Genomic DNA, 15,989 nt, shown 5'->3' on the forward strand with positions numbered 1-15,989 from the left:
TGTTTTGTTTATTTGGCTCATATGAATAACTTGTGTTGTTTGCAATTGCTAATTAGGCTAGCCAAGGTGGTCCTCTACCAGAAAGCAGTGTGGGAATACAAAGTGGAATACCACCTCCTCCCACATTTCAACCTGCTCCCCTCCACCACCACCTGGACCTGGACCAATACTGCTGCAAACAGGATTACCTCCACCTCCGCCCCCGCCACCACTACCATCTTTTGGTGCGGCACCACCACCTCCGCCACCACCAGGTAAGTTTCATGTAGTGTTTCTCTTTCAGAACTACTGTATTTATTCGGGTAAGAGCTTATGCCTGGGCTAACGCCCACCCCCAACGAACTTTAGGACGTAATTTTGTTCGATTGCAACAGTGACACCGACTTGGACTTTGAGGGTTTTGACTTTGACAATGATGGCAATGAACGTACAAATAAAGATCTGAGAAGTCTTTTTAAACAACTATGAACTTTCGTAATTTTTAAATTAAATTTGTAAATTAAATGTGTAAATTTGTAAATTATTATTGAACTTGTATGACAGTTGATCCATAATTTGTCGAAACCAAAAATAATTTTACACAGTTTAACCCCTGACATTTTAGTTTATTTTGAGTTGACACGTATTGGGTTTGTTTGTTGGCGGGACATCCTAATTAGCATATATAGAATATTTTGACTCGTGTATTAGATTTTGATGTATAAACTTTGTAAATCTTTTGAGCTGTCAATTTTAATGAAGCAATGACAAGTTACAATGCATATAATACTTTCATGTTTTACTCAAACTTTGTACAATCAACTTAATTGTGCTTTTTGCTGTGTCTCTTACAGGAGCTCCACCTCCTCCGGGTGGCCCTCCGTTATATAGCAGCTCGATGAATAATGCCTTTCCACAAAGAAGAAAAGATCTACCTAAACCCGTTACTGCGCTGAAGTCTTTCAATTGGTCTAAAATGCCAGAAAGAGATGCAGTCGGCACATTATGGCAAGACCTCGACGAGTCTAAGGTATGTATTCTAACCACTTTCATATATGCCATCGTGACATCGTAAAATATAATTGTCTTGATTATGGGAACGAAATTTTCTCAACTCTATGTTTTATCATTATTATACACAAAATTGTGCATCAACAGTAACAATCCATCCAGTTAGTTACAACTTCAAAGTCAACCGTAATCAATTGTATATTCAACTTTATATTATACTAATGTAACCAATTATCTGTATTACTACAAGGATTTGGTCAATTCATTTCTACTTCCTGGTCTCAAAATACTGATGACCATCGTTTTTGTATGGTTGTGGCACATCCCTGATTTCACTTGCAAACTTTCCAAGAATCGTGATAATGTTTTTGCATTGAATATTACAGGCTGTGAAAGTGATAGACCTTGATGAATTTTAAAAGACGTTTTCGGCGTACCAGAGGACAAAAGTGGAAGATGACGAAATGACGATAATCAAACCAAAAGCTAAGGAACTCTCAGTGATTGACGGGAGACGAGCTCAGAACTGCATCATCTTATTGTCCAAATTGAAAATGACAAATGATGAAATTGCAAAAGTCCTGATGTTGATGGACCAGAAGGAAGACATTCCTATAGATATGCTAGAACAGGTTAGAATTAGTACCAGTACAATACACTGAAAATGTACCATGTGCATGTTCATATGTATTGTACTTTTGTGATCTTTATAATGATTTATCATTTTCAGTTTAACTTATTTTTAAGATTGAATAAGCTTTAATGCATACTGTGAGTTAGTTTTCAAGTTTTGCTTTGAGCTTATTTAAACTAATTCTTGTGTGTAATTCTAGTGTGTTCATTTGCGCATATGTGCATTACTGTGAATTTTACAAAAGACAAATTTTCACAAGTCTGGGAACATTTCACTGGGTCTTTAAGCCCCCTCAAACATTTCCAAATAATCAAATCCAGAACTTTCCTGGGAAATGAAAATTTAGTGGTTTATAATATTTAAACGCATTGACAGTGACACGCCGCTTAGTGAGTTGTAGTGTGTAATGTACAAAGTTGACATATTATTGTGTCTGCACAGCTCCTGAAATATGTACCCACAGCGGAAGAAGTCAGCTTATTAGAAGAACACAAGCATGAAATTGATCAGATGGCCAGGGCAGATAGATTCCTGTATGAATTAAGCAAGTATGTACAATTATGCGTCAGTCTCAGTTTTCATTGTTGCACAGCGGCCTTTTTAGTCCCCGTTCGGACGAAGTCCGAAAACGGGGACTTATAATTTGGCCTCCGTCCGTGCGTCCGTGCGTCTGTGCGTCCGTGCGTCCAGAGTCATATCTCAGAATCCCTTAGACCGATTCCGTTCATTCTTTGCATGTGCCTAGTACTTTATGTGGGACATATGCACATGCAGTGGTTTGCCGATTCGATTCAAAATGGCCGACTGGCAGCCATTTTGTTTTTTGAAAATGTTGTATTTTGGACATGCTTTGTCAGTTTTCATTCAAACTTGGTACATAGATTAGACATGTTAGGATACATGTCCATGACGATTTATTTCACAATTGGATCAAAGATGGCCGACTGGCAGCCATCTTGTTTTTTGAAAATGTCGTATTTTGGACATGCTTTGTCAGTTTTCATTCAAATTTAGTACATAGATCATACATGTTAGGATACATGTCCCCGACCATCTGTGAGTTCCTGAGTCTGTCCGTCCGTCCGTGTGTCCGTCCGTCTGTGCGTCAGTCTGTCCAGAGTCATATTTCAGAATCATGTGGACCGATTCCGTTCATTCTTTGCATGTGCCTAGTTCCTTATGTGGGACATATGCACATGCAGTGGTTTAGCGATTCGATTCAAAATGGCCGACTGGCTGCCATCTTGTTTTTTGAAAATGTTGTATTTTGGACATGCTTTGTCAGTTGTCATTCAAACTTGGTACATGGATTATACATGTTAGGATACATGTCCATGACGATTTATTTTGCAATTGGATCAAAGATGATCGACTAGCAGGCATCTTGTTTTTTTTTTATGCAGTATCTTGGACGTGCTCTGTCAGTTTTCATTCAAATTTGATACATACATGTACTTTATACATGTTAGGATGCATGTCCATGACAATTTGTTTCAAAATCTGGTCAAGGATGGCCGATTGACAGCCATCTGACTTTTTGGCCTTACGACTACTATTTTCTCAATTTAAGTACCATTTTCATTCATATTTGGCACATACATCGTACATATCAGTGTGTTTCATAATCAGATCAAAGATGGCCGAATAACGGCTGTTTTTATTTTTGGCCATATTACTACTACACGGAATACGTGTTTTGATATATATTGTAAATATACAATCTGTTGTATACGCCACTTGGAACTCAAGTTTCAAGGACACGCTCGCGACAACCCCTCCGCTTTAATATGACGAGCACAAAGAGAACTTTCAAAAATTTAACGGGGACTGTGTCATTTTCAATGACTTGTTATGAAAATCTTGTATTTATTCTGTCCTTATTATGCAGTTTGTATACTGGAGTCTATGACAAAGATATTCAAAGGATTTGTTTTAATAATGTGTTCCATATTAATTACATGGGCATTAGAACATTTTCATACATATTATCATACAAATTTGTCTTCATGAGATTTGTGGCATGATAAACGCAATTGTGAACGTAGCTCTTTGTAAATCAGTCATTCTAAACTAATGTGTTAAAAAATAGAAATATTTGATGTTATCAGTCTTTTACAGGGTTGTGGTGTATAGTGTGGTGGTGGTGGTGGTTGTCCCACATATAGATTGTGTGTAAAATGTGTTTATACAAGTCTGCGGTATAATTGGCTCTAATAACATTGTGATTGCCATCACCTTTTTTCAGAATAACACATTACGAGCAGCGGTTGAAAGCGTTGTTTTATAAAAAGAAATTTGCAGAAAGAATGGCCGAATGTAAACCTAAAGTTGAAGGTGAGTGATCATCAACTTCATCATAGTATTTGTCTGATTAGCCATACTGTCTGTTGAAAAAAAAATGTAGCATTTTTGCTGAATGCGGGCACCCCGCTGTATTTTGCAGTATGTCGTTGTGTGTATAAAATGACAGATATGTGTCTACCAGAGTTGGCATAATTACGAGTCACCTCTCTTGAGCTATTGAACTAAAGTTATCCCCCTGTGGAGTTAATAATTGTGTAATTGCTGCAAATTTATTTTTAGCGCACGTCCTTTGAAGATCAGTTTCTCCACTGTAATATAAGCCTCAAAGTTGACATGTGGTTAGCTTCTTTTAATGTAGTGTAATGTTTATTGAATTATCGTATAACCAATCATGTGTATTTAAGGTAGTAATCTAGCATTGCCAAGTAGGACTGACATCGATCAAAGTAGAGTTTCTAATTTAAATAGAATAAACTTTCCTCATTATGGCATTTATTATTTGTTAAAAGCACAAATTGTGTCCTACATGTATGTCTAGTTTCATGGGGAAGTCTGCTTCAATTTCACAAGAGACAAATTCCTGTAAGGAAAATTGCTCGTAGACTGGTGTTCCTTGAGACAGAGTGGCACCATCACTTTCAGGCAATTTTATCAACACAAATATCTTGAGTGTTTGAAATTACTGCCTGCATGGATGCCCAAGATGGGTATTTTGATGGGTCAGTCAGTCAGGCCAATAAAAATTTAAACTTGCATGTTGTTGATCTGGTCAAATTTGTTCATTCTATTCTTCAATAAACAATTTGAACTGTCCTTGAACTTTAACAACATTATCCTCTGTAGCTTATCATAAAAATTAGGAAAACCAAAATTGGGAAAATTGCTTAAATTGATATTGTTTGTTGTGTGTGTGTATTAGTGGAATGCCAAGTTTCTGTCGTGCTTACTTGAAATGATAACAAAAGTATTTAAAAATGATTTTTAATGCATGGCGGGTAACTTTCTGACGGCTGGTAAAATTTGAAAGTTAGGCCAGACTTTCATTATTCCTTGTTTCGCGAACCCGCCGAATGAAAAAGAGCCGAAAATGAAATAAAAATAAAATTTTATTTCAGCGTAATTTCTCGCGCCCGCCGACTTATGAGTGCAAAAAACTGCTAAAAAAAATATTTTTATCTTTATTTTTTTCCGCCCGCCGCCTAACAAATCCAAGTTGCATTTTTATGGGACTATCATGATCAAAGTACTGAAGTCTCGCGCAGATCTATACTTTATGTGCGTTGTTTGTGGTGACATGCTGTGAAAATCTGTTGTCAAAAACCGAGAAATACTCATTAATGCTGAAAATTGTGCCCCAATTGGCAACATTGCCAACCAGGTTATACATGGAATAAAAATTTATTTCATTTCTTCTCTTCGATCAATGATCTCACTTACAATTCTTTGAGAATCACGCAAATCTAATGGAAAAAAATAATTAATTTTACTTATTTTTCGCCCTCCTCAAAAAAATTAACTCATAAAAACTCGAGAAACAAGGACTAAAAAAAGTCTGGCCTTACCTACCCTGGTGTCTTGTACACAATTTTGAAAAATTTTAAACACTGATATCCTTAAATAATTTAATCATAAACTTTTCTTTTTTTTCCATCAGCGGTGCTCCATGCATCCAAGGAAGTCATCAAAAGTAAAAGATTGCATAAACTATTGGAAGTAGTATTAGCAGTCAGGAATTACATGAATCGCGGGCAAAGGGGCAATGCTGTCGGTTTTAAAGTATCCAGTTCAAACAAGATAATAGATACCAAATCAAGTATAGACAGAAGTATCACATTATTACATTTTATTATTGAAACGTTACAGAAAAAGGTAAATACGACCATTTCCATTGTTCCTTGCATAGTTACTCATTTTTTATTCGATACATGTAATATCATGAACTTATAAATTTGATCGTGTGCTGTTCCTGGTGACTCAAGACGTAATAAGTTCAGAAATACATTTATGTGGGAAGCAACTGGCATTTCCCTAGTGAGTCCTGAATATTTGTACTGTTTAGCATGCCCTACCTAGTTCAAGACTGTTAGAACTAACTTTGTGACAATTAGGGGAAGGGGGTATGCATGGAACACGCAACCAAACTTGTGATACCGTGTAATTGATCCCAAAACCCATAAATATTTGTCTGATATGGTGGTACATACCATATCATTATCATTGTCAGGTGACAATAATTCTCTTATTGACATTGTTCAGGGGTAGACCATTTGGAATTATGGGGGGGGGGGTATTTTGATACCGTGTAGTTGATCCCAAAACCCATAAATATTTGTCTGATATGGCGGTACATACCATATCATTATCATTGTCAGGTGACAATAATTCTCTTGTTGACATTGTTCAGGGGTAGATCATTTGGAATTATGGGGGGGGGGGCATTTTGATACCGTGTAATTGATCCCAAAACCCATAAATATTTGTCTGATATGGCGGTACATACCATATCATTATCATTGTCAGGTGACAATAATTCTCTTGTTGACATTGTTCAGGGGTAGACCATTTGGAATTATGGGGGGGGGGCATTTTGATACCGTGTAATTGATCCCAAAACCCATAAATATTTGTCTGATATGGCGGTACATACCATATCATTATCATTGTCAGGTGACAATAATTCTCTTGTTGACATTGTTCAGGGGTAGACCATTTGGAATTATGGGGGGGGGACATTTTGATACCGTGTAATTGATCCCAAAACCCATAAATATTTGTCTGATATGGTGGTACATACCATATCATTATCATTGTCAGGTGACAATAATTCTCTTGTTGACATTGTTCAGGGGTAGACCATTTGGAATTATGGGGGGGTGCATTTTGATACTGTGTAATTGATCCCAAAACCCATAAATATTTGTCTGATATGGCGGTACATACCATATCATTATCATTGTCAGGTGACAATAATTCTCTTGTTGACATTGTTCAGAGGTAGACCATTTGGAATTATGGGGGGGGGGCATTTTGATACCGTGTAATTGATCCCAAAACCCATAAATTTTTGTCTGATATGGCGGTACATACCATATCATTATCATTGTCAGGTGACAATAATTCTCTTGTTGACATTGTTCAGGGGTAGACCATTTGGAATTATGGGGGGTGCATTTTGATACTGTGTAATTGATCCCAAAACCCATAAATATTTGTCTGATATGGTGGTAAATACCATATCATTATCATTGTCAGGTGACAATAATTCTCTTGTTGACATTGTTCAGGGGTAGACCATTTGGAATTATGGGGGGGGGTGCATTTTGATACCGTGTAATTGATCCCAAAACCCATAAATATTTGTCTGATATGGCGGTACATACCATATCATTATCATTGTCAGGTGACAATAATTCTCTTGTTGACATTGTTCAGGGGTAGACCATTTGGAATTATGGGGGGTGCATTTTGATACTGTGTAATTGATCCCAAAACCCATAAATATTTGTCTGATATGGTGGTAAATACCATATCATTATCATTGTCAGGTGACAATAATTCTCTTGTTGACATTGTTCAGGGGTAGACCATTTGGAATTATGGGGGGGGGGCATTTTGATACCGTGTAATTGATCCCAAAACCCATAAATATTTGTCTGATATGGCGGTACATACCATATCATTATCATTGTCAGGTGACAATAATTCTCTTGTTGACATTGTTCAGGGGTAGACCAGATCTTTATCTAAACATTTTGACGAACTTATTGCTTTTTTGAACGTCATAAAACATAATTTCCTTTTTCTTGGCCTGACCGAAACATGGCTGAATTCAAACTCTAACTGCTCTCAGTATAATTTACCGTCTTATAATTTAATTACATGTAACCATGACATTTCAAAAGGCGGAGGCGTAGCACTGTACATTCACGAATCCTTGTCTTTTACCCGTATTAACACATTCAAAATTACGCACTGTGAATCGATCTTTGTGGAAACCCGCATAAACAACAAAAAGATTATCATAAGCGTTAAGTACCGTAAACCTAACACCCCATATCATGAATATTTTGACAGTTTAGAGCTAGGTCTACACCAGTTGTCAGCCAAGGCTATTGATTCTATTATACTTGGCGACGTGAACATTGACACGTCTGTTGATTTCCCACCTGTTACTCACTACAACACAATTCTCAATTCGTACAATTTTTTTTCCAAATTATTGCCACACCTACTAGGGTCACTGATACTTCTAGTACTGCAATTGATCACGTTCTTACGAATGCATCCGGCTATTTTATACAAAGTGGAACTATTCACACAGATATTAGTGACCATTTTCCCGTTTTTTGTAATTTTGAAAATTTTCAGCACGCTTTTAAAAAAGAGGATACGGTCTTGAAGTATGACTATACTAATTACAACCAATCCATGTTTATTGCAGACTTGAACGAGATATCTTGGCAGCCAGTGTATGATCACTCCAACCCTAGTGATGCATATAATACATTTTATGACTTATTTTATACGGTTTTGTGTAAGCATTTGCAGGTCAAATTAAACAAAAGGAAATTAAAACATCCATCTAAACCATGGTTGTCAAAAGGTATAATTAAATCAGTCCAAACCAAACACAAATTATTTGCCAAGATGAAAAAAAATCCTGGCAACTTTGAAAAACAAACGGAATATAGAACATATAGAAACCTTTTGACTAAACTCCTCAAGTCAGCAAAGAAACGCTATTATTCAAATAAATTCAAGTCCGCGCATGACAATACTAACACAACTTGGCGAGTAATAAATAATATTTTAAATAAATCAACTAAAACATCACCACGTACTTTAAATTCATTTAGTCAGTTGCCCTGTGAAAAAATCCTGACAGAAACAACAGATATTGTTGAAGAGTTTAACCATTTTTTCACCAATATCGGATCAAAACTCTGGGATAACATTACTGCCCCGGGCGACTTTACTGGCAATTATCGTGACTCTTTTTATTTTCGTCCTGTGAATGAGAGCGATATATTCAATGAAATCACTGCCCTAGATCCTGGAAAATCAGTAGGACATGATGGTGTCCCCCCTAAAATTGTCAAGCATGCTAGCCATATCATTTCTCACCCCCTTGCCCACATTATCAATTGTTCAATTCGCCAAGGTATATTTCCTAATGCTCTTAAAATAGCGAAGGTCATTCCCATTTATAAAAAAGGTTCCGCAAATGATGTCAACAACTACCGTCCAATATCTATTCTACCTATTTTTAGCAAAGTATGCGAATCAATCGTTAATAAGCAATTAATTACATATCTTGAGAAAAAATCCATACTCATTGATACTCAATTTGGCTTCCGTAAAAAACACAGTACAAAACTTGCCTTGGCTGACTTGGTGTCAGACATAGCTGACAAACTGGACCTCGGCCATATCACCTTTGGTATTTTTATCGATCTCAAAAAAGCCTTTGACACCATTAATCATGAAATACTGTGCTGCAAACTAGAACACTATGGTATTAGAGGTCTTCCTCTATTATGGTTTAAAAACTACTTTTGTAATTGCCAACAATTTGTATGTATTGAAAACACTTCATCTTTGCCACGACCTATTACCTGCGGGGTTCCGCAAGGGTCAATTCTAGGCCCAATCTTATTTTTAATATATATAAATGATATAGCCAACTCTACCAATTCCTTTCATTTTCGACTCTTTGCAGATGATACTAACCTATTTAAATTTATTCAAAACAATAAAATCAATCTCTCAGAAATTGATAATGATTTTCAAAGGGTTCGTGAATGGTGCAGTGCTAACAAACTTACTATTAATTCTGAAAAAAACAAATTACATGATAATTAAAACACCACAACGATCGGTCACTACTGAGGGCAGCCTGGAAATTAACGGCTCACTGATAAAGGGCGTATATGTTGTCAATTACCTTGGCGTCTCCATTGACCAGAATATGTCATGGAAAGCCCACATTGATAAAATTTGCGAAGTTATCGCACCAAAAACTGGATTAATTTCACAACTACGTCATTTTGTACCTAGGAATATCCTAATTCTCTTATACAATTCCTTAATTCTACCACACATTACATATTGCCTGGAAATCTGGGGTAATACATATGCTACTCTACTGCAACCAATATATCTCTTACAGAAAAAAATAGTACGCCTCATCACTTTCTTTGATTCGTATTCCCATGCTGCTCCTCTTTTCAAAAAACTAAGAATACTAGACATTTTTTCACTCTGCAAGTTACAAACCAGTTTATTTGTCTTTGATCTCAGCAATAAATATTTTGTACATGATATTTACAACTATTTGGATCCTTTGTCCCATAATTATCAAACCCGTTTAACATGTAGCTTGAACAACTATACTCCAAAGCTGAATCTTACACTCAACCAACACAGTCTTAAATACTCTGCAACAAAACATTGGAACTCTTTGCCTGATGCATTTAAAACCATCACTAAGAGACATATATTCAAAGCAAAATTAAAAAAACTATCTCTTAAAAATTTGATTTGTAATATTTTTTCTCTTTCTTTCTTTATTTGGAGATTTGTGTGATTAAACTATGAAATTATATATACAGGGGGTTACGGACTAGTTCTGATGAACTATATCTGTAATCCCCACCAAAAAAAAGAAAAGTTATCTAAGTAGAAATCGTTATTTATTTATTTGTTTATTTATTTGTTTATTTATTTATTTATTTATTTATTTAATTATTTATTTATTTATTTATATGTATTTACTGCCTGTGCAACTTCTACCTTTACCGTTGTTGTTTTTTTTTTTTTTTCGGTGAAATAAATTTCATTCATTCATTTGGAATTATAGGGGGGGGGCATTTTAGGAATAACTTCAGGTGGGTTTGGAGTGACCCATAATGCATCTATTCAATTTCTGTGAAATGTTTAAACCTTTGACCCATAATGCATCTGCTCAATTTATGTGAAATGTTTAAAGTTGTCACTTTTGACCTAGGGTCGGTTGGGTTTGTATTGACCCATAATGCATCTGTTCAATTTCTGTGAAATGTTTGAAGTTGGCACCTTTGACCTAGGGTTGTTTGGGTTTGTATTGACCCATAATGCATCTGTTCAATTTCTGTGAAATGTTTAAACCTTTGACCCATAATGCATCTGCTCAATTTATGTGAAATGTTTAAAGTTGTCACTTTTGACCTAGGGTCGGTTGGGTTTGTATTGACCCATAATGCATCTGTTCAATTTCTGTGAAATGTTTAAACCTTTGACCCATAATGCATCTGCTCAATTTATGTGAAATGTTTAAAGTTGTCACTTTTGACCTAGGGTTGTTTGGGTTTGTATTGACCCATAATGCATCTGTTCAATTTCTGTGAAATGTTTAAACCTTTGACCCATAATGCATCTGCTCAATTTATGTGAAATGTTTAAAGTTGTCACTTTTGTCCTAGGGTCTGTTGGGTTTGTATTGACCCATAATGCATCTGTTTAATTTATGTGAAATGTTTAAAGTTGGCACCTTTGACCTAGGGTCAAGTGGATTTGGAGTGACCCATAATGCATCTGTTCAATATCTGTGAAATGTTTAAAGTTGTCACTTTTGTCCTAGGGTCTGTTGGGTTTAGATTGACCCATAATGCATCTGTTTAATTTATGTGAAATGTTTAAAGTTGGCACCTTTGACCTAGGGTCGATTGGGTTTAGATTGACCCATAATGCATCTGTTTAATTTCTGTGAAATGTTTAAAGTTGGCATCTTTGATCTAGGGTCGGTTGGGTTTGTATTGACCCAAAATGCATCTGTTAAATTTTTGTAAAATTTTTTAAACCTTTGACTCGTAATGCATCTGTTTAATTTCTGTGAAATGTTTATAGTTGGCACCTTTGACCTAGGGTTGGGTGGGTTTGTATTGACCGATAATGCATCTGTTCAATTTCTTTGAAATGTTTAAAGTTGGGACTTTTGACTTAGGGTCGGTTGGGTTGGATTGACCGACCCATAATGCATCGGATGATGTACCACCATTATGGACAATCAAGTTGTGCTAAAGACACGAATCAGGTTTCTCGCCTAGAACCAAATCCCAGGACACGATCCTCACCAAATCGTCATCCCCCGGCTGTCAAATTTTGTCTGCCCGGAGGGTCAGGAGGAATTGCTTCTCTGCCCAGTTCGAGCACTGAGTTGCTACCAAACCGTACTAAGGATTCAGGATGGGGTGCCAGGCACATATCTTTGTGTTATGGCCCAGGCAGGCAGGATAGGCCGGCCTCCCCAACTTCCATAACCAGGTGATTTACTGCAACTGTATTAGAGGTCTATAATACATTAACTGCCTCGACATAGAGCTTGCAGAGACACAAAGTACCAGCGCTTGAGGTCTGTGCGATTGCTAACTCACTAGTGCTAGCGTCAGGAGCCCCCCCCTCTAGAGCACGCATGAAGGGCAGGCTTCTGGAGAACGCAGAACGTCTTGATCAACTACCACCTAAGAGACACCGAATCCATTGAGAAGGGTTTCTTTAGGTTGGGTCCTGTCATAGTGGGTCAGTCTTGGTTTGCTGACCCAGCCCGAACGACCACAGGGGCCTCTGCGCATAGGCAATAAGTCAGTCTCGGCATTTTTTGCGGACAGATTTCTGTACCATCAGCACTCCCTGGAAGCTCCCAGGTCCCGCTTTGCGGCCTATGCCCTCATGCAGAACTGTTTCGGTCTTTACTTCGAAAGCTTACTACCCCCAGAATTGGGTTGGGGTCTAGCTTTCTCGGGCACACCGAACCCTGTCACTGTAGCAGCATTTTGGCTTCTTGTTCAGGGGACAGCACAGGCAAGGTAAGACACCACCCTTTTTGGGTCTTAACTAAGGTGTTGAGTTTATTGTAGTTTGTTTCATCCCGGACTGGGAAAAGACTTTCATCATTTTCTGTTTGCTCGGAAAACCCGCCACCTATCGGCGTCTGACTCTGTCTACAGTTCAAAATAGTCATTTTGACTGACCGGAGTCTATGGTGGGTAATTGAAAGTAGTGAATTTAGGCAGAGGGTTCTCTGAACCCGCCTATTCACATAGTTCATACCAACCATAGATTCTGAGTCCCCTACCAACCACCCCACTCTTTCCGTAGCGTTGGTCTAAGTCCTTGATGCGGAGAGAAAAGAACCAGAGTGGATATCCAGCCCTGATGGCGCCGCCATATGGGCTTGGTCACGTGGTTTGTGACGTAAGGAAAAAGAATCTTGTGGTCACGGGGCTTCCCCTGACCTAGATTCTATCTCTCCGTCATTGGTAGAATCGCTGATTAATGCCTACAGTTCAAAATAGTTATTTTGACTGACCGAAGTCTATGGTGGGTATGAACTATGTGAATAGGCGGGTTCGATGAACCCTCTGCCTAAATATAGTACAACATATTTTTCCCTGCAGATACACATTTTGAAGGGAAAGCCTCGGTTATCATAAAGTACCCATGATAAGATTGCTTGTTGTTAATGTATGTAATGTACATAATCTAGATGTGGCATGATTATATCTTACCAATTCTGTCTGAAAATAATACTATCTTACCTGTTTTGGTTTCAGGGTGTCGTCGCCAAGTTGGTTAAACTTCATAACTGCTCGAAGTGAAGGCAGGTTTTGAATGCCAGCATGATCCAAAATAAACCATAAAAACTCGATGTCCTCCCTAGACTGAATGTGAAATATGTTATTTCTCATCAGAAAGACAATTTTATAGATGAGTTCCCATGAACGTTTATAAGTCAGTATGTCAGTGATTTCAGAAGAGTTAAATATTTATGAAATATTTGCTACTCATTTTCACAAATGGATGTCATGAATTATATTTTGTTTAACTTCATTTTCTGATTTTATTGATGAAAAACCATGTTATTGCTTATTTATTCAAATTTAATTATTAATATTATGAGAACCAAACTAAAGCTAGAATCATGAATTATCTGTCTGACCTGTGACTGCATATTCCTGCTGACTATATCAAGATGAATTATTTTTTGTAATAACTAAATTCTAAGTTGTCATAGTTACTCTATGTTGTTTTTATTAGGTCTACAAAAAATTATAGTAATAGCCTTAATAAATTTATATGCTTCTTTTTGAGTGCAGTTCTTCACTGAACTAATGACTTGAACTGTCAGACAATTTAACATGCAACTGACCAGCACAACTTTAAGATAATCTACACATATAAAATGTATGTTTTTATTCTATTTTGGGGTCAAATATGGCAGCCATTTTGTATCTGAACATACCGGGTAAAGAAAATATATCATGTGTACTATCATGTATAAACCATCATGTACCAAGATTGGTAACCAAGGCAACCATTATTTAAGGTCTTTGTTACCTTTGTAATTTACTACACATTTGTAATATACTGAGAAATTATGCAATAAATAAGCAAGTTTTTTTTTTATAAATGTGTGTTTACTATTAAATTATGCTCCCCCAAAGTGGCCTTTAATTCCCTTTAACATACTATAGCAATACAATGTCAGAAGAGTTTGAGAGTGAAAACACAAATGAGAAGAGGAGTTGTATCTGTCTCCTGACATTTGATAACAAAAAAAAGTTACAATAATTGTTTATGGTATTGGTAATGTCCATGACAATCTATCAACACTTTTAAACTACTATTTTGAATACACATTTGACATAGAGCAAATAACACTAATCGGCTTTAAGTTTATTGAAGCCTGTATAATACCTCAGAAAGGAAAAATTTGGTTACATAAATTCAAAGGACAGGAAAACTACTAAACGAAATAAATTCAATAATGGCATACACATTAGGGATCTCGGCAGGTGCCGAGACTTGGTACCGAGTCGGCACGTGCCGAAACTTGTGTGTGAACGATTGGGACTGAGTCGGCACGTTCCAAAAAAAAATAGATCTCGGTCCCGATGGATGCTTGGTGCCAAAACTTGGCACCTACTGAGATTTGCTGCCTGAACACTCAGCATGAGCCGATATCACGCCCTCGGTGGTAAATTTAAGAGAACATACACTGATTCATACTGGTATGACAAGACGATGAAGGGGAGTGCAGCTATATATGGTCGGTTGCTATAGTAATGAATGAAATGAGTGCAGACCATGTCAACATTGCATATTTATGTGCTGCTGCAACCGTTATTTTCTTGAAATGCTACATTGCCGTGAACAAATAATTGTTTTTCCAATCTTCTTTGCCGTTTATGTGCACGATGACTCATAATAAATACCATAACAACAAATGGATATCATTTCAGTATAGCAATTATCATATGCGTATCATTTTTTTTTTCATGTTTTGGCCAAATAACAGATCGACGAATGAGGGCGTGATTTCGGCACAAGCCAAGTCGGTCCTAAGTGGTTCCTGGATAACGTTAACGTTATTGAAGCGTGTACAATACCTCAGAATGGAAAAATTTGGTTAGTACATAAATTCAAAGGACAGGAAAACTACTAAACGAAATAAATTCAATAGTGGCATTCACATCAGGGATCTCGGCAGGTGCCGAGACATGGTAAATACAGCACTGCATGATCTAACTTTGTTAATGTTGGGCATTATTGAGATATAAATAACATGGTAAATACAGCACTGCATGATCTAACTTTGTTAATGTGGGGCATTATTGAGATATAAATAACATGGTAAATACAGCACTGCATGATCTAACTTTGTTAATGTGGGGCATTATTGAGATATAAATAACATGGTAAATACAGCACTGCATGATCTAACTTTGTTAATGTGGGGCATTATTGAGATATAAATAACATGGTAAATACAGCACTGCATAATCTAACTTTGTTAATATGGGGCATTATTGAGATATAAATAACATGGTAAATACAGCACTGCATGATCTAACTTTGTTAATGTGGGGCATTATTGAGATATAAATAACGTGGTAAATACAGCACTGCATGATCTAACTTTGTTAATGTGGGGCATTATTGAGATATAAATAACATGGTAAATACAGCACTGCATGATCTAACTTTGTTAATATGGGGCATTATTGAGATATAAATAACATGG

At 36.8% G+C, this 15,989-nt stretch overlaps 1 long non-coding RNA gene and 1 pseudogene across 1 annotated transcript in view; both read left to right on the top strand.

Annotated features, from left to right (window-relative positions):
• LOC102806629 (disheveled-associated activator of morphogenesis 1-like) overlaps positions 1-6,190 on the top strand; it is a 34,712-nt pseudogene extending 28,522 nt beyond the window's left edge.
• LOC146730211 (uncharacterized) overlaps positions 1-15,989 on the top strand; it is a 79,897-nt gene that overhangs the window by 51,987 nt on the left and 11,921 nt on the right. The gene's annotated exons all lie outside the window — the stretch shown is intronic.

Source organism: Saccoglossus kowalevskii, chromosome 20 (genome assembly GCF_978046115.1).
Source record: "Saccoglossus kowalevskii chromosome 20, keSacKowa6.1, whole genome shotgun sequence".
NCBI lineage: Eukaryota > Metazoa > Hemichordata > Enteropneusta > Harrimaniidae > Saccoglossus > Saccoglossus kowalevskii.